Genomic DNA, 26,599 nt, shown 5'->3' on the forward strand with positions numbered 1-26,599 from the left:
GGGATTGATCCAGCAGCCGGCTGGAGTGCCCCCCTCCCTTCAGCACAGCAAGCAGCTCAACAGCCGGGCCCCCTCCCCCAGCAGCCGACAAGGTTGCCCCCCCCTCCCTCCAGCCCAGCAACTCTCCCAGCAGCCGGTTGGAGTGCAGCAACCAGGAGCAGCCCTGCAGCAAGTTCTATCCCAGCCAGCCGCGGTCGGGCCCCCTCCACCCACGAGGCCAACGTCACCCCGCTTCAATACGGGACCAATATGAATCAGAATGGGACTTGGTGTCTGCAATCTCAGATGGGATGAATGAGGGAGAGGCTTCTGAATGGATAGCCCAACTGCACAATGAGGGCGCTGCAGAACTGAATGATGCCGATGGGTTTATTACACTGCTCCGTTCCCAATTTAAGGACCCAGACCGAATAAATAAAAGCAAAGCCACGCTAAAGGTCATGAAGCAAGGTAATCAACCTATAAAAAACTTTGTATGGGACTTTAGACGAGTCGTAGGGAATCTGTGGCATTGGCCTGACCGCATACTCCTACACTACTTTAAAGAAGCTATTGACCCAGAAGTCAGAAAAGCCTGTGGGATCCGGGGGGTGCCTGAGAGTCTCCATGACTGGTATACCATGTCCATAGTTCTAGACAGAGAAGTCCACCCCAACAGCAAAACCCCAGCAGAGCAGCCGCCTTGGAGAGCATTATCTAGAAGGCTACGTTATCTCAAAGGCTACTATTAAGTGCTATCGGTGTGGACAAACAGGACACTGAGCTTCTGAGTGCCTGGTCTCTGCCCCAGTTCCACAACAACGTCCTGCCACAGCTGCACGAGGCAGGAGGGCTCGAAGGAAAACCCCAGACACCAGCCGATTCGCCAGACAAGCTGTGGAAGTTCCCCTCCCCACTGAAGAGAGCAAGGACCCTCCGGCACGCCCACCCAGTCACACAAACACCAAGCCACACCCACAGAACTGGTAGTAAAAAAAATTGAATCCCACCCATTGGGAAAAACCTCTGGGTTACTACAGCTGGTAGCCAACCTGACTACACCATGGGAGGGCAGCTCCACTTTAGAGTGGTTCCTGAGAATGGCAGGAACACTGTAATATGGACTGTTATAGACCTGTTCTCAAAGGCACATTTTATACTGTGCCCAAAGCTCCCTTCAGCCCAGGTCTTAACAAAAATGTTTATGCAACACATCTACAGGCTGCATGAGGTCCCAAGATGAGTTATAAGAACTGAGGTGGCACAGTGGTTCAAATGCAGTGCTGCAGGCTACTTCTGCTGACTGCAGTTTGGCAGTTCAAATCTCATTAGGTTGATTCAGCCTTCCATCCTTCTGAGGTCAGTAAAATGAGGACCCAGATTCTTGCTCTCTACTGCGAAGTTCTCTACTGCGAGGTAGTATATAAGTCTAAGTGCTATTGCTATCTCAAACCTGGGGATAATAATAATAATAATAATAATAATAATAATAATAATAATAATAATAATAATAATAATAATAATAATAATTTTATTTCTATACCGCCCTTCTCCCGAAGGACTCAGGGCGGTGTACAGCCTATTTAAAAACACAGACAAAACAATGATATAAAATTTAAAATAATTAAATAAGTGGCTCAAATTTAAAACCCCAATGAATTTAAATACCCCAATTTAAAACTATTGTGTTGATAGTCCGGCCTGGCGGAACAACAGGGTCTTCAATGCGCAGCGAAACACCCGGAGGTCGGAGATCTTACGAATTTCCGGGGGCAGTACTGCAATTTACTGCAATGTTCTGGCGGGAGTTTTTGAACTTGATAGGTTCATTCCAAGGGCTTAGCTCCACCTTTCATCCTACTACTAATGGAGTGGCAGAACTCAATGGTGGAGCAATAGCTAAGATCTGTGGTGGGATATAGCCAGTTCACACCGGTTCACTAGAACTAGTAGCTAACTTTTTGTGCAGTTCGGCGAACCAACTGAATCTGTGGAGCTTGGGGGAGGACAGAAGGGGCTCTCTCACACACACACCTGTGATTTATGGGCCTAACTCTGACAGCCACCTTCACCGAGGCCATGGCGTATATCCCCTTCGTGAGTGGGGGGGGGCCTTGCCTGCTTCCCCAATGGGGAGACCCATTTTTCCCCAGAGACAGGCACTTCTCCAAGGGCTCAACAGGTCACATCCCTGCAAGTGCCGTGGCGCGTGCACTTCCGAACCGGTAGGGAAGGTAAGTAGATTTCACCCCTGGATTGACCCCTCATTTTTGTAGGAGCCCCTCTAATATTGGAATAGTGCTATTTTATTGTGAGTTGTAAGCACTATTTTATTGTGAGTTGGGGAGATGTTTGGCAAAATTGATTTAACAGAAAAAGGAGCATGGTTGAATTTGCTTTTTAAATCCTATCAGCACTTTTCTAGATAAAAAATGAAAGATCATTAAAAAGATCATCAGTATTGTCGTTTGAAACAATCTCAAAATTTGTGAAAAATCCGTCTGGAGTTAAAAAATAAGATAATCTCCTGTGCACTGCTTGGAGTGTCCAAGCATGGGTGTTTATCAGCCAGTTATGACATCATTGAGTTGGAATTTCTTTGGCCACGCCTTCGTCCTTCCGGCCGAGCCTCAGTTTTTTTCCAACTCAGCCAGAGGAAAGACTTATTAGAGTTGGCTCTTCATTTTTGCTTAAAATTCAATACAAAATTGGCCAAATTTAAAAATAAATAAATTAATTTTTTAAAAAACCGAGCCTCTTTAAAATAGGCTTGGGTGGCTGAGGCAGTGAGAGTGAGCTGTGAGTCAGCGCTGCGTGCTCTGCAAGGCAGGGATAAGATCGCTTTGGAGGCAGCCATTACTCCCTGACTCTCATCAGCAGCTGGGAGCAAGCTAGTCAAAATGTTGAGAGCCAGAGGTATTATGGCTTTCTGGTGGAAGAACTGAGAAACCGTCAGATACAATACAGATGGGAGGTTCCAGCTGGACTAGTGGTGAATTATTAAGGAGAAAGACATCATCTTAACTCAGTGTAGAAGGCAAGAGATTTCTACACCAATGTACTAAAGGCTGGACGCCCACAGTCCCCAGAAGCTAGAAGGAAGACGGAAGCAGAAAAGGGGGCAAGAAAGGGGGAGAAGGAAGAATTGTTGGCACAGGCTCAAGGGGGAGCTTTGATTACTCAAGAAGACTTAATACAACTTTTGACTATTGCTCAGGCTTTGGAGATATTCGAAAAAATAGAAGAACCTAAGGATCAAAGACAGACCTGAGCGGCAGCCAAGCGTCAAGAATTAAGAGTGCAGCAACTCCAGATGATTCAAGAAACTAGAAAAACAGAAGCAGTGGGAGAAGCAAGGCCAAAAGGTAAAATGCATGGAGACTTCCAGCAGATGCTCCAAAAGCTTCAGGGGCCCAAGAATGGCAACTAGATTGTTGACTTGGAATGTTAATGGCCTAAATTCACCACAAAAGAGGAGAAAAATATTTCATTATTTGAAACAGTTTAAAAATGATGTAATCTGTCTACAAGAGACTCATATTAGAACGACAGATCAAAAATATTTAATAAATGCAAGGTTAGGTATACCGTATTTTCTGGTGTATAAAACGACTGGGCGTATAAGACGATCCCCGAATTTTCCTGTTAAAATATAGGGTTTGGGCTATACTCACGGTATAAGACTACCCCTCTTCCAACGAACACCAAATAAAAATTAAAAAAACATCAACTGGCTCACCCACAATGTAAAAGCAGCTGTGCTAGACCCAAAATGGACCCTGAAACAAGCAGGAACCTCACACAGCCACAAAAAGCCCAAAAAAACAACTTTCACACTTTACACACACAAAACACAACACAACTGGCTCACCCACAATGTAAAAGCAGCTGTGCTAGACCCAAAATGGCCCCTGAAACAAGCAGAAACCGCACATAGCCACAAAAAGCCCAAAAAAACCAACTTTCACACTTTACACACAAACAACACAGCACAACACAACTGGCTCACCCACAATGTAAAAGCAGCTGTGCTAGACCCAAAATGGCCCCTGAAACAAGCAGGAACCTCACACAGCCACAAAAAGCCCAAAAACCCAACCTTCACACTTTACACACACAAAATTCCACATACAGCTTTGTGAGATTTTGTGTGTTTGTGTAGTTAGAGTGAAACACTACAAAAACACACTAAATCTCAGAAAGCTGCACAAATATTATTTTATTTTTATATGAAAGCTAAATTTAAAACTTCCTAAACTTTAAATGGCTAGGTCTAAAAAAGAACAACTAAAAAAAACCCCAATTAACTATTTTTTTTTAAAGATCCCAAAGGGGAAAAAAACTTACCCAATAGAACAGGGGTCTCCAACCTTGGCAACTTTAAGACTGGTAGACTTCAACTCCCAGAATTCCTCAGCCAGCTTTGTTTTGCTGGCTGAGGAATTCTTGGAGTTGAAGTCCACAACTCCCTGCCTGCTTGATTGCAGGCAGGGAGTTGCTTGCTGATGGAATGGATTCAGGCAAGCGAAGCAAGGCAAGCGAAGCAAGGCAAGCAGCTAAGGCAGTGGTTCTCAACCTTCCTAATGCCGCAACCCTTTAATACAGTTCCTCATGTTGTGGTGACCAACGATAAAGTTATTCCTAAAACCATCAAAAATATGTGTTTTCCGATGTTCTTAGGCCAGGGGTCCCCAACCTTTTGGACCTCAGGGACCACCAACTTCATAATTTTAAATTTCGCGGACCACTAATACGAATCCAGTGCGCCGCTTGCTGAAGCACCTGGACTCCCAGTATGGGATGGGGTCCTTCAGGCACTCTCCCTCCTCTCTGTCTCTCTCTGTCTCCCACTCTCTCTTTCTCTCTCTCATTTTCGCTTTCTCTCTCTCTCTCCCTCTCTTTCTTTCTCTCCCACTCTTTCTCATTCTCTTTCTCTCTCCTCCCTCTCTCCCCCCTCTCATTCTCTCTTTCTCTCTCCCACTCTTTCTCATTCTTTCTCCACCCTCTTTCTCTTTCTTTCTCCCACTTTCTCTCCCCTTCTCTACCCCCACTCTCTCATTCTCTTTTTCTCTGTCCCCCCACTTTCTCTCTCTCATTCTGATTCTCTCATTCTGATTCTCTTTCATTTTGTCTCTCTCATTCTGATTCTTTGATTCTCTTTGATTCTCTTTGATTCTGTCTCTTTCTGTCTCTCATTCTCTCTCTCTCACTCTCTCTCTGATTCTCTCTGTCTCTTTCTCTCATTCTCTTTCATTCTGTCTTTCTCTCTCTTTCATTCTTTGTCTCTTTCTCTCTCTGTCTCATTCTGATTCTCTCTCTTTCTCTCTCTTTCTCTCTCTCTCTCATCTCATGAGCCAGCCAGTGTCTTGGGGCTGAGAGGAAATCAAGCATCTCCCTGAGAGACTGAGGGCCGGAAGAAGTGTGGGAGCGAAGCACTACTTGAACTTGTGCGGCATGAGCATTCGCCTTGGTATATTTGCGTCAGCCGATGGCCAAGGCAGCCCTCATCTCTCTGCTGAAAGTGCAGCATCAGGATTCTGCCTTGGTATATTTGCGGCACAAGGCAGCCCTCATCTCCTGATGCTTGGGACTCGGAGCTGTAAATGGTGACTGGTCCAGGGAGCAGCTGGATTTTGCTCTCCATTGCAGATGCCAGATCAGCCCCCTGCAAGATCTCATCTTTCGAGGAGCGCTCCCTGAAGTGGCACTGTTGAAACTTTGGTCGGGCTCCTCCAGAGACAAGAGCTTGCAGGGGGCCGATCTGGTGTCTGCAATGGAAAGCAAAATCCAGCTTCTTCTCTCTGCTGTGAAGCTCCGAGCAGCAACCAGCTGGGTCCAGCATTGAGTGGCATGCAGCCTTGACGAGATTGGCACTGCTTCCCGAATCTGAGTTGCTGGCGCTGACTGATGACGCTACAGGAGCACCAACAACATTGACAGGAAGCTGTGCCGATCTCGTCAAGGCTGCATGCCGCTCAATGCTGGAACCAGCTGGTTGCTGCGCGGAGCTTCACCCAGTCCCAGCTGGGGCTCGCCATCACTGTGGGTCAGCTGGGGAAGTCGGAGCATCGGTAATATCCCCCTGGATGCCTGGGACTGCGGGGGAAGCTCCGCGTAGCAACCAGCTGGGTCCAGCACTCAGCGGCATGCAGCCTTGACGAGATTGGCATAGCTTCCCCTCAATGTTTTGGGCGCTCCCGTAGCGTCATCGGTCAGCGCCAGCAACTCGGATTCGGGTACCCGGCGTATAAGACGACCCCCGACTTTTGAGATGATTTTCTTCTGTTAAAAAGTCGTCTTATACACCGGAAAATACGGTACATTTTGTTGCATCTGCTCCCGAGAAGAAGAATGGTATAGTTATATACCTAAAAAAAGACTTAATTGCCAAATTAACTGAAGCAGATAGGGTTGCCAGGTCTGCTTCCAAAAAATAGCGGACAAGTGGGGGGGGGGGGAGGTTAAGTAGTAAAAAAAATTTAAAAAAATTACAATTAAATTATATATTTTCTTACAAACATTTTAACACGTATTAAAATAATCACTTCAAAACTTTACTTAAAATTCAAAACATCAAATATATTATAATAATATGTAAAATATTAAATTACATTTTACTTTGCTGTCATGTGTGTTTTTTTTATTGAAGTTTTACAAAAAAACAAGAATTTTCTTCCCCCCATTTCCCCCCCCACCCTTTCCCTCCCCTCATCCCGCAAAATACAAGGTATTTCATTTAACAATCATAAACTAGATTAACCTACTTATCCTCAGACTACTAACTCCCCCCCTGAAACCTTAACTCCACTATAGATAACATAATACTTCTAATACTTAATGTTCACTCATAAGCTATTTGATATTTTCTTGTCTGATACTTATTTTGAATATAATCAATCCATCTTCTCCATTCCGATACATATCTTTCTTGTGTATAGTCCTTCAAGTACGCTGAGATTTTCACTATTTCTGCTAGGTTCGTTACTTTCAGTATCCACTCTTCAATAGTAGGCAAAGAGTCCTTCTTCCAATATTGCACTACCAACAGCCTAGCTGCTGATATTAAATTCAAAATCAATTTAGTCTCTGATACTGTACAGTCCGTAGTTATACCCAATAGGAACAATTGAGGAGTAAATTTCAACCTTCTTTTCAGAATATTCTGCATCACCCACCAAATTTTTATCCAAAATGCCTTGATTTTCTTACAGGTCCACCATATATGATAATAGGTTGCATCATTACATTCACATCTCCAACATTTAGCTTGCAAATTCGAGTACATACATGATAATTTTTTAGGATCTAAGTGCCATCTATAAAACATTTTATAAAAATTCTCTCTCAAATTTTGTGCTTGCGTAAATTTAACATTTCTGACCCAAATCTTTCCTCACGTTTCCATCATCACTGGTTCCTGAAAGTTTTGTGCCCATTTTATCATACAATCCTTAACCAATTCCGTTTCTGAATCTATTTCCAATAATGCATTATACAACCTTTTAATATACATCTGACTTTGATCTCTAATCTGTTTCACCAGATTTTCCTCATTTTGCATAACACCAAATTTTTGATCTTCCCTCCATCTAGCTTGAAGCTGACCATACTGAAACCAAGTATAAATTATCCCTTCTTCTTTTAATTCATCTAAAGATTTCAGTTGCAACTTACCCCTTTCCAAAAAAAGAAGCTCTTTATAAGTAATCACCTCTGTTTTTTGCTCTATACTTATATTTTCTATTGCATGTCTGGGATTTGCCCATATGGGTATCTTATAATTTAGCTTATATTGGTACTTTTTCCAAACCCTCAACAACGCATTTCTAAGTATATGACCCTTAAACACTTTATCCACTTTTTTTTCATATAACAAATAAGCATGCCATCCATATAACAAATCATAACCTTCTATGTTTAACATTCTTTCTTCAGTTAAGTTAAACCAATCACTAATTTGTGATAAAGCAGCTGCTTCTTAATACAATCTTAAATTAGGCATTTTAAGACCTCCTCTCTCACGTATATCCTGTATAATTTTCAGTTTCACTCTTGGTTTCTTCCCAGCCCAGATGAAAGTATTAACCCCTTTCTGCCATTCCATCAAATTTCCATCTTTCTTAAGCACTGGTATCATTTGAAACAAAAATAAAAACCTAGGTAGTACATTCATTTTTATTGCTGCTATCCTTCCCAGTAATGATAGTTGTAACTTTTTCCAATTTTCCATTTCTTTCTGTACTTTTTGCCAAAGAATTTCATAATTATTTTTAAACAATTTCGTGTTTGAGGCTGCAATATATACTCCTAGATACTTAACCTTTTTAACTACTTCAAACCCCGTTATTCTCCCTAAGTCTTCTCTTTGAGTTATGGACATATTTTTAGTTATCATCTTTGTCTTATGAAGATTTACTTTAAATCCAGATACTTTGCCATATTGAGCTACTATGTCCAACATATAGGGAGCCGCTTCTATAGGTTGAGATAAAGTAACAACCAGGTCATCTGCAAACGCTCTTAATCTATAATCCTGCTGTCTAATTACAATTCCTTTTATTTTATCAGAGTCACGTAACTTATTCAACAAAACTTCTAAAGTTAAAATAAACAACAATGGTGACAAGGGACAACCCTGCCTAGTACCTTTCTCAATTTTAAACGCATCTGTTAAACCTCCATTAACTATTATTTGTGCTGTTCGTTCCTGATATATTGCTCTAATTGAATGTATAAAATACTCCCCAAAATGCATTTTTTCTATTATCTTAAACAGGAATTGCCAGTTTAATCGATCAAATGCTTTCTCTGCATCCAAAAATATGAACGCTGCAGAGACCTGGTTGTTTTTTTCCAGATATTCCAATAAGTTTATAATTTGTCTAACATTATATTTTATTTGCCTCCCTTTTATAAAGCCTGATTGATCATTATGAATTGTTTGTTGCATAACTGGCATTAGTCTATTCGCTAATATCTTAGCAAAAATTTTATAATCCGTGTTCAAAAGTGAAATTGGCCTAAAATTTTCAGGTTTAGTACAATTTTGATCTTCCTTCGGGATCAGTGAAACAAAAGCTGTTCGCCAAGAGGGTGGAACTCCTCCCCCTAATTGAATTTTACAAAATAGAACTCTAAGCGGTTCTACCATTTCAAGCTGTAAATTCTTATAATAAACAGCTGTTAATCCATCTGTTCCCGGAGCTTTCCCTATTTTTAATTGCTTAATTGCATCAGTAATCTCATCAGAAGTTATTGGTTGATTCAATCCTTCCCTCTGTTCCAACGTTAATTCAGGAATATTCCCTTCCTTTAAGTATCTATCTATATCTATACCTTGTATTGAGTCACTAGCATATAACTTTGTATAAAATTCTAAAAAAGCCTTTTTGATCATATTCTGTTGGTAAACTTGCTTACCTCTAAATTCTATCTTACCAATGACTCGTGATTTCTGTTTTTTCCTCAGCATGTAGGCCAACCACCTACCTGGGTTATTGGCATTACAAAATGTATAATGTTTAGCATATTGTAAGCTAGTTGCCACCTGATCAGCCATTAACATACTAAATTGCCCTCATAGTATATTTATTGTTTCTTTTACTTTCTTGTCTCCTGGATTAAATATAAGTAATTGTTCTTTCTTTTTTATTTCTTCCTCTATCTCTTTCCGCTTCTTTTGTTCCGCTTCTTTTAGTCTATGTTTATTATTCATGTGTATTAACATACCCCTCATATGAGCCTGACTAGCATCCCAGACCATTTCCATGGAAGTACCCTTATTCATATTAATTACAAAAAATTCTTTCATTTGTTTTTTAAGCTCTTTCACATTTTCTTCATATCTAAATAAATTTTCATTTAACCTCCAAGACCTCCTTTCTCCCCTCTCCTGTTCAAATTGCACCCAAACCGGACTGTGATCAGTTAAAGTTCTTGGACATATCTTCGTCTTCTTCACCCTGGAAATAAAATCATTTGTGGTTAGTATAAAATCAATCCTGGAGAAGGATTGATGTCTATCAGAAAAAAAAGTAAAGTCTCTTTCCTCCACATTACGTTCTCTCCAAATATCTCTCAGTTCTATATCTTCCATCATATCAAAAAAAGATTTAGGTAATTTTGCACGTGTTGAGATCTTTGATAAGCTTTTTTTATCTTTCTGTGTGTCTATTACTCCTGTTGTGGCCCCGCCCTCTGAGCCTGTCCCATCGGAGGAAGAAAGCTCCGAGCATGAGGAAGAGGAGTCAGCCAGGCCTCCCTCTCCAGGCCCCTCCCCTCTGGCATTGTCTCAAGTGCCGGTCGAGGGAGAGGAGACAGCTGATTCGAATCAAAGTGATAATGAGACATCATTCCTGGACGCACGCCTCCGAAGGCGTGATAAACGTTTGCAGCAGCTTGGGAGGCGTGCTAGGGATTAGAACTGAGTCACTGGACCACACCCCAGAGACTATATAATAGAGGGTGGTGGTCAAGGATCTTTTGTAACGAACAAAGCAAACCTTGAATAATCACTAAAGCCTCGTCCGGAGCTGCTGAGAGAAAGATTTAAAGTGTCGGACATTTGGACTCTTGAGTATTTTGTCTTTCTGGTTTACTTTGAAAATAAAGTCACTTGGCAGACGGTGTGTCTATCGCTGCCAAGTGGGAGATAAGAACTGGGTGCATTCCAAAGTGTTTCCTTAACCCTCGACTGGCTGTGTGTGTGTGTGTGTGGGTACGGGGACAGATCATCTTGTTCGTCACCCCATACTCCATCGTTAACCCACGATGGACCAACAGCTGCAGCAGCAGATACAGCAGATGCTGGAGGCCAATCAGCTTCTGCAACAGCAAGTAGCATAGCTAACTGCCCAACTTGCTTTGGGAAATGCTCCTGCAGCTCCCCCTCCTCCCCCTCCCCGTCCGAGATGCCCAGTGAACGTGCCAGATAGGTTTTCTGGGCAGCAAGAGATGTTTCCGGCCTTCTTGGGACAATGCCAACTGTTTATGGCGATGAGGCCGGAGGATTTTCCGGATGACCGGGCTCGGGTGGCTTTTGTTATCACCTCCCTCTCTGGCACTGCCGCCCGATGGGCCACGCCCCTGTTGTTGCAAGATAGCCCCTTGCTCCTGGACTTTCAGGGCTTTTTACAACACCTGCGCACCATGTTTGAGGACCCCCTCCGGGTGCAGACGGCAGCGAGGCGCATCAAGGACCTCCGCCAAGGCAAGCGCCCCCTGCAGAACTATATTGCAGAGTTCCGACTGCTAGGCCACGATTCAGCTTGGAATGAGGTGGCGCTGATGATCGCCTTCCAGGACGGCCTTTCCGACGAGATGCAGGACGAGCTGGTTCGTGTGGAGGCGCCACCGACCCTCGACGCGCTGGTGACCCAATGCCTGCGCATCGACGCCCGCCTGCAACAGCGACGGCCCCATCGGGCTCTTCCGGAACCATTGACAGCGTCGGCACCCCCGCGTTTCGCACCGACAGCGCTCCGGACCGCACAGCGTTTTGTGGCGACGGCTGAGGAGCCCATGGAGCTCGGAGCAGCCAGACCTCAACTGACGGCCCAGGAGCGGATGCGGAGACGTCAAGGGGGGTTGTGCCTCTATTGCGGCGAGGCGGGACATTTTGCCGCCTCGTGTCCCCGGAAGCGGAGTGGACCGCTCAAGCCTGTTCCGGAGTCTCGGCGTGACCAGCCGGGAAACGGGCCAGGCCTGGCCTAGGGGAAACTCTGGGTCAGGCACGTGACCATGCCCCGCCGGAGTCGGCGGCTGTGGACTGTGAGCCCCCTCGGCACCTGATTTTGAACACCCGGGTGTTGTTGGCTAACCAGTCGGAGGGGCTCCAGGCGCACGCGCTGGTGGACTCGGGGGCCACCACGAACTTTATGGACCAGGCCTTTGTGGCCCATTACAAAGTCCCCTTGGTTCCAGTGGACCCTCTGTTGAGGGTCGAAACTATAGATGGGCGGGAACTCGTGGCGGGGCCCATCAAAACCGCTACCCAGCCCTTGCGCCTCGCCATTGGGAACCACGAGGAGGCGATCCAGTTTTACGTAACGGCGGATCTGCACTTTCCCTTGGTCCTGGGGATGGCCTGGCTTCGGGCGCACGACCCTCAGGTGGCGTGGTCGAGAAATGCCATCTCGTTCCCAAGCCTGCAGTGTGTCGACCACCTTCGCCACACCTGCGCCGGCCAGGAGGTCTCTGCCCCAAACGTCTCCTTGCCTCCGGAGCTGACGCCCTTCGCTGACGTGTTCAGCGAGAAGGAGGCGGACCGCTTGCCCCCGCACCGACCCTACGACTGTGCGGTGGACCTAATGCCCAACGCGCCCCTGCCCTCGGGACGCCTGTACTCCATGTCGGAGCCCGAGCTGGCCGCCTTACGGGACTTTCTGGAAAAGAACCTGGCCCGTGGGTTCATCCGGCCTTCGACCTCCCCGCTCTTGGCCCCGGTCCTCTTTGTTAAAAAGAAGACGGGGGATTTGCGCCTGTGTTGCGACTACCGGCGCTTGAACGCCATCACAGTGCGAAATCGCTACCCCCTGCCGCTGATCCCGGAGCTCATGGAGAGGTTGCGGGAGGCCTCGATCTTCACTAAGCTCGATCTCCGAGGGGCCTACAACCTGGTGAGCGTGAGAGAGGGGGACGAGTGGAAGACGGCGTTCGACACTCGGTACGGACACTTCGAGTATACCGTCATGATGTTCGGATTGACCAACACTCCCGCGGTCTTCCAGCACTTGATGAACGATGTGTTCCGGGACATGCTGGATCGGTTCGTGGTGATCTACTTGGATGACATTTTGATCTATTCCCGGACCCCGGAAAGTCACCTCCAGCATGTCCGCCAGGTCCTGCAGCGCCTGCGGGAGCACCAGCTCTATGCGAAGTTGGAGAAATGCTACTTCTTCCAGACTTCCATAGAGTTCCTCGGGCACATCATCACCCCAGAGGGCATCGCGATGGACCCGCGCAAGGTGGAGGCCTTGCGCAGTTGGGAACCCCCGCGTCGGGTGAAGGACGTCCAGCGTCTGTTGGGATTCGCCAACTACTATCGGACCTTCATCCCGGGCTTCGCCACCCTGACCTTGCCGTTGACCCAGCTCCTTCGGAAGAAGGTCCCGTTCCAGTGGGGGCCCCCGCAGCAGCAGGCCTTCGAGGTCCTCAAGCAGGCCTTCCTCACGGAGCCAGTCCTGAGGCACCCCAATCCACACCGTCCGTTCGTAGTGGAAACGGACGCGTCCAACATGGCGATTGGGGCGGTGCTGCTACAGGCTCCGGTGGATGGCGGCACTCTTTTTCCCTGCGCATACTACTCCCAGAAACTCAACCCTTCCGAGCGCAACTACACCATCTGGGAAAAGGAGTTGCTGGCCATCAAGGCCGCGTTCGAGGCTTGGCGACATCACCTCGAGGGGGCCCGACACCAGGTGGAGGTGCGGACGGACCATTGGAACCTGGAGCACCTCACCACGGCCAGGAAGTTGAACCAGCGGCAGATCCGGTGGTCGTTGTTTTTCGCCCGGTTCAACTTCCACGTCACATACATTCCGAGTAACGTCAACCAGAGAGCGGACGCGCTATCCCGTAATCCGGAATACTTTTGCCCCAAGGACTCCCTTCCCCCCGGACGGTGCTGCCAGTGGACTCCTTGGCTGCGGTCCAGGAACCGGTGGACCTGCGGGCTCAGGTGCTGGAAGCGCAGCGACGGGACGACTGGTCGCAGCAGCGGAGAGCGGACGTCGGCCCCGCGTCCCCATGGACCGTGGAGGAGGGCTTGCTCAGACACCGGGGTCGGTTGTACGTGCCCACGAGTCCGCTCCGAGCCCTCGTCATGAACCAGTGCCATGACAACCCCGCGGCGGGGCACTTCGGCTTCTTTAAGACTTTGAACTTGGTGACACGGACTTTTTGGTGGCCTCGGGTATGGCACGACGTGCATGCCTACGTGACGTCCTGTGTGACGTGCCGACAGGCCAAAGCCGCATCCGGCCCCCCTCCTGGACTCCTCCAGCCGCTGTCGACACTGGAGAGACCGTGGGGAGCCATCTCCATGGACTTCCTGACAGACCTGCCCCTGTCCGCTACGTACAGGACCGTCCTCGTGGTGGTGGATGCGCTCACGAAGATGGCACATTTCATCCCGTGCCGCGGCCTGCCCTCGGCCCGCACCACGGCTCGCTTGTTCCTGCAACATATCTTCCGCCTCCACGGCCTGCCGGACCGGGTGGTTTCGGACCGGGGGGCCCAGTTCACGGCCCGCTTCTGGAAAAGCCTGATGGCCGCGCTGGAGGTGCAGGTGTGCCTGTCGTCGTCGCACCATCCGGAGACTGACGGGGGCACGGAGAAGGTCATCGGCATACTGGAGCAGTACCTCCGCTGTTTTGTCAACCAGCAGCAGGACAACTGGGCTGAGTACCTTCCCCTGGCGGAGTTCGCTTTCAATAACTCCCAACACACCTCCACCCAGATGACCCCGTTCCATGCCAACGTCGGATACCATCCACGGCTTTTCCCGTTGACCATCATGGACTCCCCTGTTCCCGAGACCCGGGACTTCCTCTCGGAGATGCAGGCGGTGCAGCAACTGGTGCGGCGGCAGCTGATCCGGGCGAAAGAGGATTATAAACAGTTTGCCGATCGCGCCCGCCGGGCGACGCCACCGCTGGAAGTAGGAGATCGGGTGTGGTTGTCCACGAAACACCTCCCCACGGACCAGCCGGTGAGGAAACTGGCCCAACGCTTTATCGGTCCCTTCCCTATCGAGGCGGTCATCAATCCGGTGGCCTACCGGTTGACTCTACCCCGCTCCATGCGGCTCCACCCTGTTTTTCATCGGTCCCTCCTGGTCCCTGAGGCCCCCGCGAGCCATCTCCGCCGCCCGCCGATGCCTGCCCCCCCAGCCGCAGCCGACGAGGACGACGCCTCGACGTACGAGGTGGACAGTATCCGGGACTCCCGTTGGCTGAAGGGGCGCTTCCAATACCTCATCGCCTGGAAGGGGTACGGGCCCGAGGATTTCACCTGGGTGGACGCGTCTGCCATTCAGGCCCCTGACCTGGTGCGGGCTTTCCACGAACAGTTCCCGTCCCGACCCCATCCCGACCATCAGACCCGGGGGAAGGGGCCTGCGGTGGGGGATAGTGTTTTGGCCCCGCCCTCTGAGCCTGTCCCATCGGAGGAAGAAAGCTCCGAGCATGAGGAAGAGGAGTCAGCCAGGCCTCCCTCTCCAGGCCCCTCCCCTCTGGCATTGTCTCAAGTGCCGGTCGAGGGAGAGGAGACAGCTGATTCGAATCAAAGTGATAATGAAACATCATTCCTGGACGCACGCCTCCGAAGGCGTGATAAACGTTTGCAGCAGCTTGGGAGGCGTGCTAGGGATTAGAACTGAGTCACTGGACCACACCCCAGAGACTATATAATAGAGGGTGGTGGTCAAGGATCTTTTGTAACGAACAAAGCAAACCTTGAATAGTCACTAAAGCCTCGTCCGGAGCTGCTGAGAGAAAGATTTAAAGTGTCGGACATTTGGACTCTTGAGTATTTTGTCTTTCTGGTTTACTTTGAAAATAAAGTCACTTGGCAGACGGTGTGTCTATCGCTGCCAAGTGGGAGATAAGAACTGGGTGCGTTCCAAAGTGTTTCCTTAACCCTCGACTGGCTGTGTGTGTGTGTGTGTGGGTACGGGGACAGATCAACTCCATTCCAGTCACCCATTAATATAAAAGATTTATAATCCCATTGTATTATTTTAGTATGTAGAAATTTATAAAACTTGTCTTGTTGCTGATTAGGGGCATATATTCCAATAAAAAGCATTTTTCCAGTCTGTGTTGATAATTCAATTGCAATATATCTTCCTTGATCATCTGCCTCAATTAGATTAGCTGATAGTCCTTTCCTTACATATATGACTAGCCCATTTTTCTTCTCTGGCGCTGATGCCACAAAATGTGTATGTAATCTTGAATTTATCAAATATTTTTGATCTAATAATCTAATATGTGTTTCTTGCAAGCAAATAACGTCATTGTTAAATTGTTTCAAGTAGTGAAATACTTTCTTTCTTTTTTGTGATGAATTTAGGCCATTGACATTCCAAGATAGGAATTTAATTGCATCTTTAGCCTTTTGAAGTCGTATGAGCATCAGCTGAAGCTCCTTCTCCACCTTACTCTTCGGCCTAGCCCCCCCCCACTGCTTCTGTTTTTTGAACTTCTTGAGATAAATTTTGAGATTGTTGCCTTTTTGATTGTTGTTCTTGAAGTTTATAAGATGATCGGGTCAGTCGTTGTACTTTCGGCTCTTCCTTCTTAGGTGGTTCCAAAGTTGGAGGTAAGCCCCCAAGATCCAAATCTTCTTCCATGATAATTCCTCCAGCTGCAACTTCAGCATAGGTTTGTATCTGTTTTCCATCTTTTTCTTGTTGTAACATCTCCATTTTCTTCCTCCCCACCCCCACCCCCCTGGTGAGGGTGGGTATCCAGCCTTTAAAACATTTACATAGAAGTCTTTTGCCTTCCAGACTGTGTTTAATCGGTATCTTTCTCCATTATGTCACTATTAGACCAATTGGAACGTCCCATCTGTATGCCACTTGTTGATTTCTCAGCTCATTTACCAAAAAGCCAAAGTCTTTTCTACTTCTCAGCATCTTTGGAGGAATCTCTTTCAAAACCACCACCTCTTGCCCAGCCACCTGAACTTTATTCTTGTAGGAAGCTTGTAAAATATCGTTTCTGATCCTCCTGGTTGTGAAATAGATCACCACATCTCTTGGCAGCTGTCTTTGTTTTTCCAGCCAGGAATTAACCCTATAAATTTTATCAATTTGGCTTGCCACATCTTCTGGTCTTTCTTTAATTATCTCTGCAATAGCATCAGCACAAATATCTTTTAAATTTTCTTTACTATTTTCTTTCAGGCCTCTCAATCTCAAAGCAAACTCCATGGACCTGTATTGTAACATTACCAATTCATCATCCACTTTCTCCGTTCTGGTCATAACATCTCCCATTTTGCTTTCCAAATTTAAATTGGCTTAATTAATTTCTTCAACTTTCCCATCAACCTGGATAACAAGGTTTGACAATCCTGATACAGCATAAACAATATCATCTCTTATTTCATCGTGTTTCTCTGCAACCACTTCCTTAATTGAACTTATATCCTCCTCAACTTTCTTTAATTTCTCTTCCACAAGTAATGTTAAGTTATTCATAGCTTCTTTCATTGCTGTTGCTTGATTATTCATGGCTTCTTTCATAAATTCTTTAAAATCATTAAGTGCTGCCTCCTGACTCTGACTCTCACTCTGTGAATCAGCCGGAAGTTGTGCTTTCTGTGTCACCACTGACACAACTGGAGAACCTCCCCCTCCTTTAACAACTCCTGGTTTCACTTGTTTAGAAGCCATTTTTTCCCCTTCTAAAGAGATCTTTTTTTTCCCCAAAGCCACAAAGTTCCTTAAACAACTTTAAAATGTTTGTAATTTATAGTCTCTAATTTATCAGGCAGGATATTTTTTTTTCTCCACAAGCTCTCACTTCCCAGCAGTTAATAAGCAGCTAATCCACTCTCCCAGCGCAAAGTTCTCAATAAGCACTTTCGTTTCTGGCTTTCACTTTCAAAACCATAACAAAGATGCCATCTTCAGCCTCCAGCTCAATGAAATTCAGTTTGAAACAAAGTAACTTCGGAGTTAAGCTCTGTACTTTTTAAAGCTTGTTCTCCTGTTTCCACTCTGCCTGCGCTTGTAATCAGTCAAACTCACTTTTGAAAGCAGGATCGGATCGCGGCTTCTCACTCTGCTTTTGCAGAGTCGTCCTGGCTTCGGAGCTTCTTGGCGGGCTGGCTGGGGACCTCTCACCCTCCAAGCCTCTGGAAATATTCCAGAGGGCTTTCGGGGAGCTCTACTCTCGCCCACCAGCTTTCCTCTCCTTCTTTTCCCGAAGGGGAGGTTTATCAGCCGCCAGACAGCCGGTTTGCGCTGTCAAAGTGGCTTTTACGAAGAAACAGGGCTGGCGGTCTTAAAAGACCGTCCACAGAGCCTGCGGTGCCGACCGGAAGTCCGCTATCGTGTGTATTTTTTATTTGACTGCGCAGCTTTGATCAATTCTTTGTGTTTAAGGAATAATTCTTTAATTTCAGTACAATGTTGAGAAATATTAAAAAATATACAAAATTCACTTCGAACTGATGATATAAGCAGTTGGTTACGTTCGTCAGTCCACAAATTTCCCATGATGCTGAAAATTTGTTCAACGTTTGCATTTGATACCGGAATTGATGAACAATACTGGAACAGTTTCAGTAAACTCGGAGCTGGCTCTTTCTTGAAAAAGTATGTCCACTTATTAAGGGATGAATTGTCCTGCAGATGAACATAAACTTCTTCTAAGGCAGAAATTTCATTGAAGAGAGTGTTGGGTGGAAGTTCTTCTCGCCATGGTGATAATAACCAGATGTTCGTCATTTCTTCTAAAGTTGGAGGATTATTGCGATCAATTAGATTGAAACAACTTAGCGTCTCATATACTGAATCGGTGAAATTATACCACTTTTCCAGGTACGCAATGGCTCTTTGATAGGTACGTTGATGGCTTCTTTCTTGAACTTTTGCACGGCATTCTCAGGCAAATGTTTTTTACGTAAGGCAAATAAAACTTTCATTCCAAAAAACTGCTCATCGTATTTTTTTTGCAAAGAATCACGCAGCTTACACATGATAATGTGAAGATCACATGCAAGAATTTTCTTGCTTTCCAGCTTCAGTAGGGTGTCTTGCATTATTGACATGAAGAAGTGCGTGAAATATAAATACAATTCTGAAATTGTTGGTTCATCGTCCTTTGCGAGTTCATTTTCCTGATCCGAAATAAGGTTCCAGATAACCTTATGGCACTCATCAGATCCAACAGAAATAAAATACGATTTTAGGGGTATCCAGTTTAAAAGAAGTCTTTCGACCTCTTTAAACAAACTTAACCAACGTGTTGGAACATGGCGCAAAACTTGGAATTCTGACTCACAAAACTCAAAAAATGATTTCAACTCTTCTCGTTTCTTCGCAGAATTCAAAAATTCGGCAAAAACCTGCAGCACTACATTTTCAATATCAAAAGATAACTGCTTTAATGCATTTTTTGCGCTGTTGTGTAAAATGTGATTATTGCAATGAGCAGCTACAATATTGTCATTTTCCAGCAAAGATTTCTGGTAAACAGATTTGTTCACTCCATAATTGACCGATGCATTATCTGCTGAGTAAGCTGAAACATTATTTATTTCCAATTCGTTATCACTAAGAACTCGACACAGCTGATTTTTTATTGATGTAGAATCTTCTAAAGAATCCTCATAAAAGTCTAAAATTTTCACACACAATCCTTCTTCACAAGTAAAATATTGTGCAACAATGGGATACATTTTGCGATTTCGCTTGTTTGATGCGTCAGTGGAGAGAGAAAATGGAATTCCAGTTTTAAGATCATTGAGAACCAACTATTGAGAAAAAGGATACAAAACCTCATTGACAATAGCTGATGATTTGGTTCTTCCACAAGACATCTTTTTTACAATTTCTGAATCATCAAAAATTTGCTTCATTAACTTAATACCGCAATCTTGAGCCAGGAAAGAAATATGGTGTTTGATCCCATGGTAAATTTCAGCCATTTCAGCTACAGTCACTTTCTCACTGAAAGAGGAGTCTTTAAAAATGAAAAACGAATTGATTCGCTTGTTGCTGGAAGCTATTTTCTCCTTATCTAAATGATTTTTTGCGCTTGCATGCTGTGTGACAGCTTTTATACCATTATATTCAACTGTGAACGATTTCTGACACAATTTACAGTAGGCCGTTGTATTTGTTCTGTCGGTTTCGTTGTTGGTAATCCATGCAAAAGTAGCTTCCCAGTCTTTGGTGTATTTGCACACTCCTCTCTTTTGTTTTAAAGAATTTGAAATCTCGCCGCTGTCACTCTCATCACTCAAAGCCATTTTAGGTCAGTCGATACAAGCTACAATACATTTTAAAAATGTGAACTATACATAATTTTATAATATATTTTTATTTTAATCTCATCATTAATTTTTTTTCGGAGAATCGAGTTCAATGGATATTCGATCTTTGTCTCATTCTAACTTATGAAAAAAAAGACAAAACGCGATTCTCCTATCCTTATTCTCTTAGATCAGTGTTTCCCAAACTTGGGAACCTTAAGAAGTGTGGACTTCAACTCCCAGAATTCCCCATCCAGCATGGCTGGCTGTGAGATTTTGGGAGTTGAAGTCCATACATCTTGAAGTTCCCAAGTTTGGGAAACACTGCCTTAGATTGTACAGCTTTAGATTACGTACCATTTCATCATAAAGCTTTTGAATAAAAAAAATGTCCACTATTTTGTGAAAAAAAATAGTGAACATAATGTGAAAAAAGCGGACTGTCCGCTCAAATAGTGGATACCTGGCAAGGGTAGAAGCAGATGATCAAGGAAGATTTATAGCAATTGAACTTTTAATAAAAGGAGAAAAAATATTTTTAATTGGAGTTTATGCACTGAACCAACAACAGGAAAAATTTTATAAGCTTTTACATTCCAAGTTACTACAATGGGATTATAAATCATGTATTTTACTGGGTGATTGGAATGGAGTTTTGGACACTAAAAAAGATAAGAAGGGGCTCTTGCAGAATATTTCAACGCGTGTCAGATTGCCAAAATCGTTTTTTGAAATGATGGATGATATGGAGTTGAGAGATATCTGGCGAGAGAGGAACCCTGAAGAAAAAGACTTTACCTTTTTTTCTGATAAACATCAATCTTTCTCTAGGATTGATTTTATATTAATTACAAATGATCTTTTTTCTAAGGTGAAGAAGACGAAGATATGCCCAAGAGTTTTAACGGATCATAGTCCAGTTTGGATGGAATTAGAGTATGGAATGGGATCTAAGAGGTCTTGGAGGTTAAATGAAAATCTGTTTAGATATGAGGAAAATGTAAAAAAATGTAAAAAATTTATGAAAGAATTTTTCATTATAAATATGCATAAGGGTACATCTATGGAAATGGTTTGGGATGCAAGTAAAGCATATATGAGAGGTATTTTTATATATTTGAATAATAAACATAGACGTAAACAGGAAAAAAAAAGGAAGGACTTAGAAGAGGAAATTTAAAAAAAAGAACAAGCTTTGATATTGAACCCAGCAGATGAGAAAATAAAAGAGGCAATTAACTTATTGTGAGGGCAATTTAATATGTTAATGGCAGATCAGGTCGCAACTAATTTGCAATATGCTAAACATAATACTTTTTGCAATGCTAATAAACCAGGGAGATGGTTAGCATATTTGTTAAGGAAAAAACAAAAATCAAGGACCATAGAGAAAATAGAATATAAAGGTAAATAGGTTTATCAGCAAAATATGATTAAAAAAGCATTTTTAGAATTTTATACGAGGTTGTATGCTAGTGATAACATTCGAAGTATAGATATAGATAGATACTTATAGGAAGAGAATATTCCTACAATTACAAAAGAGCAAAGGGAGGGTTTAAATCAACCAATAACTTCCGAGGAGATTATGTTTGCAATTAAGCAGTTGAAAGTGGGTAAAGCTCCTGGGACGGATGGTTTGACAGCTGCTTATTATAAACACTTGCAGTTAGAAATGGTGGGACCACTCAAAGAATTATTTACTAACATACAATCTGGAGGAGATGTACCCCCATCCTGAAAGACAGCTTATATCTCTCTGATTCCAAAGGAGGAGCAAGACCACACCCAGCCAAAAAATTATAGGCCTATATCACTTTTAAATACAGATTACAAGATTGTTGCTAAAATACTAGCAAATGGGTTAATGCCAGTCATGCAACAAATGATTAATAATGATCAAACTGGTTTTATAAATGGTAGACAAATGAAGAGTAATGTAAGGCAAGTTGTTAACCTATTGGAATATTTATTTATTTATTTATTTATTACATGTATTTATATGCCGCCATTCTCCTGAAGGACTCAGGGCGGCGAACACAAGTTAAGAAACAAGTACAATAAAATCATAATTTAATCCAAATAATTAATTAGTAGTAAATAATAAAGCCGGAATCAGTCTCAGCCTATTTGTTTGAAAAGCCAAGTCTTCAAGTCCCGACGGAAGGAGCGGAGATCAGGAGTCGTCCGGAGCTCAGTAGGTAATTCATTCCAGAGGGTGGGAGCACCCACAGAGAACGCCCTACCCCTGGGCACAGCAAGGTGACATTGGCTCGCCATCGGAACCCTGAGGAGAGAGGCCCTATGTGAACAAACAGGACAGTGAGAGGCAGGCAGGAGAAGGTCATGCAAATATCCCAGACCTAAGTCATGAAGGGCCTTATAGGTGAGGACTAGCACCTTGAAGCGGACCCGGAGAACCACTGGTAATCAGTGCAGCTCACGCAGGAGGGGTATTATATGGGAGTAACGAGGGGGTGTTATATGGGAGTAACGAGGGGCTCCCATAACAACCCGTGCAGCTGCATTCTGGATCAGCTGGAGTCTCCGGATGCATCTCAGGGGCAGGCCCATGTAGAGGGAATTGCAGTAATCCAAGCGGGAAGTAACCAGGGCATGAGTGACTGTGCAAAGGTCATCTCGGTCCAGTAAAGGGCGCAACTGGCGCACCAGGCAAACCTGTGCGAAGGCCCCCCTGGTCACGGCCATTAGATGGTCTTCTAGGGATAGCCAAGCATCCAGGAGGACACCCAAGTTGCGAGCCCTATCAACGGGTGCAAGTTTTTCCCCATCTATCAAAAGTGATGGAGCCTCTGAAACCCGAGATGCCGGCATCCACAGCCACTCAGTCTTAGAGGGATTGAGTTTGAGTCTGTTTCTGCCCATCCAGGCTCGTACCTCCTCCAGGCAACGGGACATCACGGAAATGGCATCTCTGGGGTGGTCTGGGTTGGAGGTGTATAATTGGGTATCATCAGCATATTGATGATATCTCACCCCAAAGCCACGAATGATCTCACCCAGTGGCTTCATATAGATGTTAAAGAGCAGGGGGGAGAGAACCAACCCCTGAGGCACCCCACAATTAAGGGGCCTCGGGGTGGATCTCTGCCCTCCCGCCTATACAAACTGAAAGCGACCCGAGAGGTAAGAGGAAAACCACCATAAGACAGTGCCTCCCACCCCTAACCCCACAAGTTGCTGCCGTAGGATACCATGGTCGATGGTATCAAAAGCCGCTGAGAGGTCAAGTAGGACCAGGATGGAGGAACAACCCCCATCCTGAGCCCGCCAGAGATCATTCACCAGAGCGACCAATGCCGTTTCCGTGCTGTGACTGTGTCGGAAGCCTGATTGGTACGGGTCAAGGTATTCCGTTTCCTCCAGGAATTGTGGGAGCTGTTGAGCCACTACAGTCTCAGCAACCTTCGCAATGAAGCGAAGGTTGGAGACGGGACGATAGTTATTAAGTGAGTCTGGATCCAGGGAAGGCTTCTTGAGGAGAGGTCAAACCACCGCCTCCTTAAGAGAGGCGGGGAAGTTCCCCTCTCTCAACGAAGCGTTGACAATTGCCTGGATCCAGTCTCTAGTCACCTCTCTGGCAGCCGAAACCAATCAGGAGGAACAAGGGTCCAATAAGCAAGTGGAGGAACTACGTTTGCCCACAATCCTGTCCACTTCCTTGACAGAAACAGGGTCAAACTCAATCCAGATATTATTCTCAAGACCCACCCTAGTCTCCTGATTGGATTCTGCCCAGTCAGAGTCCAATCCGATCCGGATCTGAGCGATTTTATCATGCAGAAACTGTACAAAATCCTCAGCTCTGCCCTGCAAAGGGTCTTCCCTTGCTCCCTGATTGAGGAGGGAGCGGGTCACACGAAACAGGGCTGCTGGGCGGTTTTCTGCAGATGCAATGAGGGCGGCGAAGTAGTGACGTTTCGCCGCTTCCATCGCCACTAGATAAGACCTAATATGGGTTCTTAACTGTGTTCGGTCAGATTCAGATCGGGAGGACCTCCAACTCTCCTCTAAGCGTCTTTTCCGAAGTTTCATTTCCTGGAGCTCCATGGAAAACCAAGGAGCAATCCGGGATCTGCGTCGGGTTAGAGGCCGCAAAGGTGCGATTCTGTCCAAGGCGTCGGTAGCCACCCGTTCCCAGGATGCCACCAGAGCCTCAGCTGAATCGCAGGATTGAGAGGTGGGGAATGTCCCAAGCTCCTTCAAGAACCTTTCTGGGTCCATCAGGCGCCTAGGGCGGAACCATTTTATGGGTCCCTTCTCCCAGCGGCAGGGGTTGGCAGTTTGAAAGTCTAGTCTAAGGAGGGAATGGTCAGTCCATGACAGGGGAGTGATGGAAAGTTCCCCCTTACCATGACTATTTATCCACTGCCCAGAGAGAAAAACCAGGTCGAATGTGTGTCCTCCCCTATGAGTTGGGCCCTGAATAACCTGAGTCAGGTCCATGGCTGCCATGGAGGCCATGAACTCCCAGACTGTCTCAGATGACTCACCAATCGAAGGCAGATTAAAATGTCCCACAACTAAAAGGTTGGGGAGTTCAAGTGGCACCTCAGACAAGACATCAAGCAGTGCGGGCAGGGCTGTGGCAACATAGCTGGGAGACAGGTATGTGACCAACAAGCCCAACTGAACTCCAGGGTCCCACTTCAATAGAAGAGACTCACACCCACCTATCTGAGGGACAGTGACCTCCCTAGGACTCAGACTTTCTCTAACAACTACTGCCACCCCCTGCCCCTACCCTAGTGTCGCAGCTGGTGCAGGACACGAAAGCCTGAGGGGCATAAATCAGAGAGAGGGATTCCCCCCTCTTGCCCCAACCAGGTCTCCGTGATACAGGCCAGGTCCGCACCCTCCTCATCAATAAGATCTCGTATGAGGAGAGCCTTATTCATCACGGACCTGGCATTCACATATATCAGACGGAAACCAGGATCCTTCGCTCTCATATCCCCAGGAAAGCAGGGTGAGCAGGAGGTATGGGAGCAAGTCACCATCCGAATGCATCTGGTGTGATGCTCCCCACCCTTACTTCGATTTCTTCTGCCCCTTCCCACCATCACAGGTATAGCTTGTCCCACCCTCCTCCGAGCATCTCCTATGACTCCCAACCTCCCCAACCCGCTGGGACTGTCAAAATGGCATGGCTGCTGATCCTTAAGAGACCCCCCAGTCTCATTTTTATTATTGAAAACCACCCTCCTCCTGGATCCCCTTAAAATTGGATCTAAAAATCTATTTAAAAACCCCCAGAGTTTCTGTTTTTTAGCGTACCACCTCTCGGGGTTCCAAAACCCGTCATCAAGGGCAGCCCTCAATAGTTGAGAGGGCCAAACCTGCGAGAGGGGGGAGTCTCGCAGTGCAATGAGCTCCGCAGTTTCATACATTAAAGAATAGTAATGAGCTGAGAGTAATGAAGGATCATTTTCTATTAAAGGGTGTTAGAGATGGTAAAAACAGATAGATTAAATAAGGGAGAAAAAGATGTTAAAGAGAAGACAATATGCTAAAAACATCAGAACATCGGGACATCATCGTCCTATCATGACGATGGTAAGTCTTCTGATTATAAGTCTATTCAATGGTGGGAAAAATGTCTCAAAGGCCGCCCTTTCAAGGTGACACAAACCAGAGTCATAAGGTCAAATGAGAGATGGTCCGTCCCACCATAGTCCAAAACTCTCGGTGTCTGTGCCTCCTCCCATTCTCATACCAGCGATAGCCGAGGCTTAGTTCAGAAAAAAGCAAGGTGTAGTCATAGGATGGAATAAATGACTGAATAATCGAATAATCCGGGTAACCCAAGGAGGACAAGATGGTCAAATAATGGTCAAATAAGGCTGCAGATCAATCAAAAGTTGTAAATTTATGCTGAGTGGCCCTATTAGGTCTAAGCCTAATAAGGGGGGGGGAACAGTTAAGGGGGAGACCAACCGTCATCCCCAACTGACAACCGGGTTCCGGTTCCAGCGTGTCCCAAGATGGCGGCGGTCGGCTGAGCTCCGTTGAGGAGATGGAGAGGTCGCTGGTGTCAGGGGTCTTCGGGAGCCGCTTTAACTATCTCTGGCTCCAGTCCCAATGAGGGGAATGCCCGCCCTGCCTGCTGAGGGCTTTTTCGCCCTCCGGAATATCAGGGCAGGGCGGGACGCGCTGTTTGAAGCCGCCGCGGGAGATGGGGCGGCGGCCTGTTAAAAACAGCTGTTTCCGGCTTGTCAGAGCCGGGAGGAATGGAAGCCGGAGCGTTCGGCGGCGGTCGGCGTTGCTATGCGGCGGCGGCTTGGAGGTGCCCTTCATCCCCTCGCCCCTCACGGATCTCTGGGACGCTCTCCTGATGTTTTTTGGGGGTCCTGGAGGCACCATGAGGAGCCCAGGGTGCTGGTTGCGAGCCGGCGGCGGCGGCGGTAGTGGCGGCGGCGGCGGCGGAAGGCAATGGCAGCCACGGATCATCCGGCTGAGGAAAGAACTTGCAGCAGGTGGATGGGAGAATACAGACAGCCTTGCCTTGCCCTCAGGATTACCATCTGCTCTTTTTTTTGAGCCTTGACCCCTGTCATCCGGGGTTTGTTTGTCATCAGAGCTGAGACTGGGGATTTGGGGAGTC

The 26,599-nt window shown here is 45.9% G+C and overlaps 1 protein-coding gene and 1 pseudogene across 34 annotated transcripts in view; one reads left to right on the top strand and one right to left on the bottom strand.

Annotated features, from left to right (window-relative positions):
* Positions 1-26,599, bottom strand: part of HDAC4 (histone deacetylase 4) — a 555,425-nt gene that overhangs the window by 387,889 nt on the left and 140,937 nt on the right. The gene's annotated exons all lie outside the window — the stretch shown is intronic.
* Positions 291-26,542, top strand: LOC148116645 (uncharacterized; annotated as a pseudogene).

Source organism: Pantherophis guttatus, chromosome 1, assembly GCF_059756535.1.
Source record: "Pantherophis guttatus breed Tessera chromosome 1, ASM5975653v1, whole genome shotgun sequence".
In the NCBI taxonomy this organism is placed as follows: Eukaryota; Metazoa; Chordata; class Lepidosauria; order Squamata; family Colubridae; genus Pantherophis; species Pantherophis guttatus.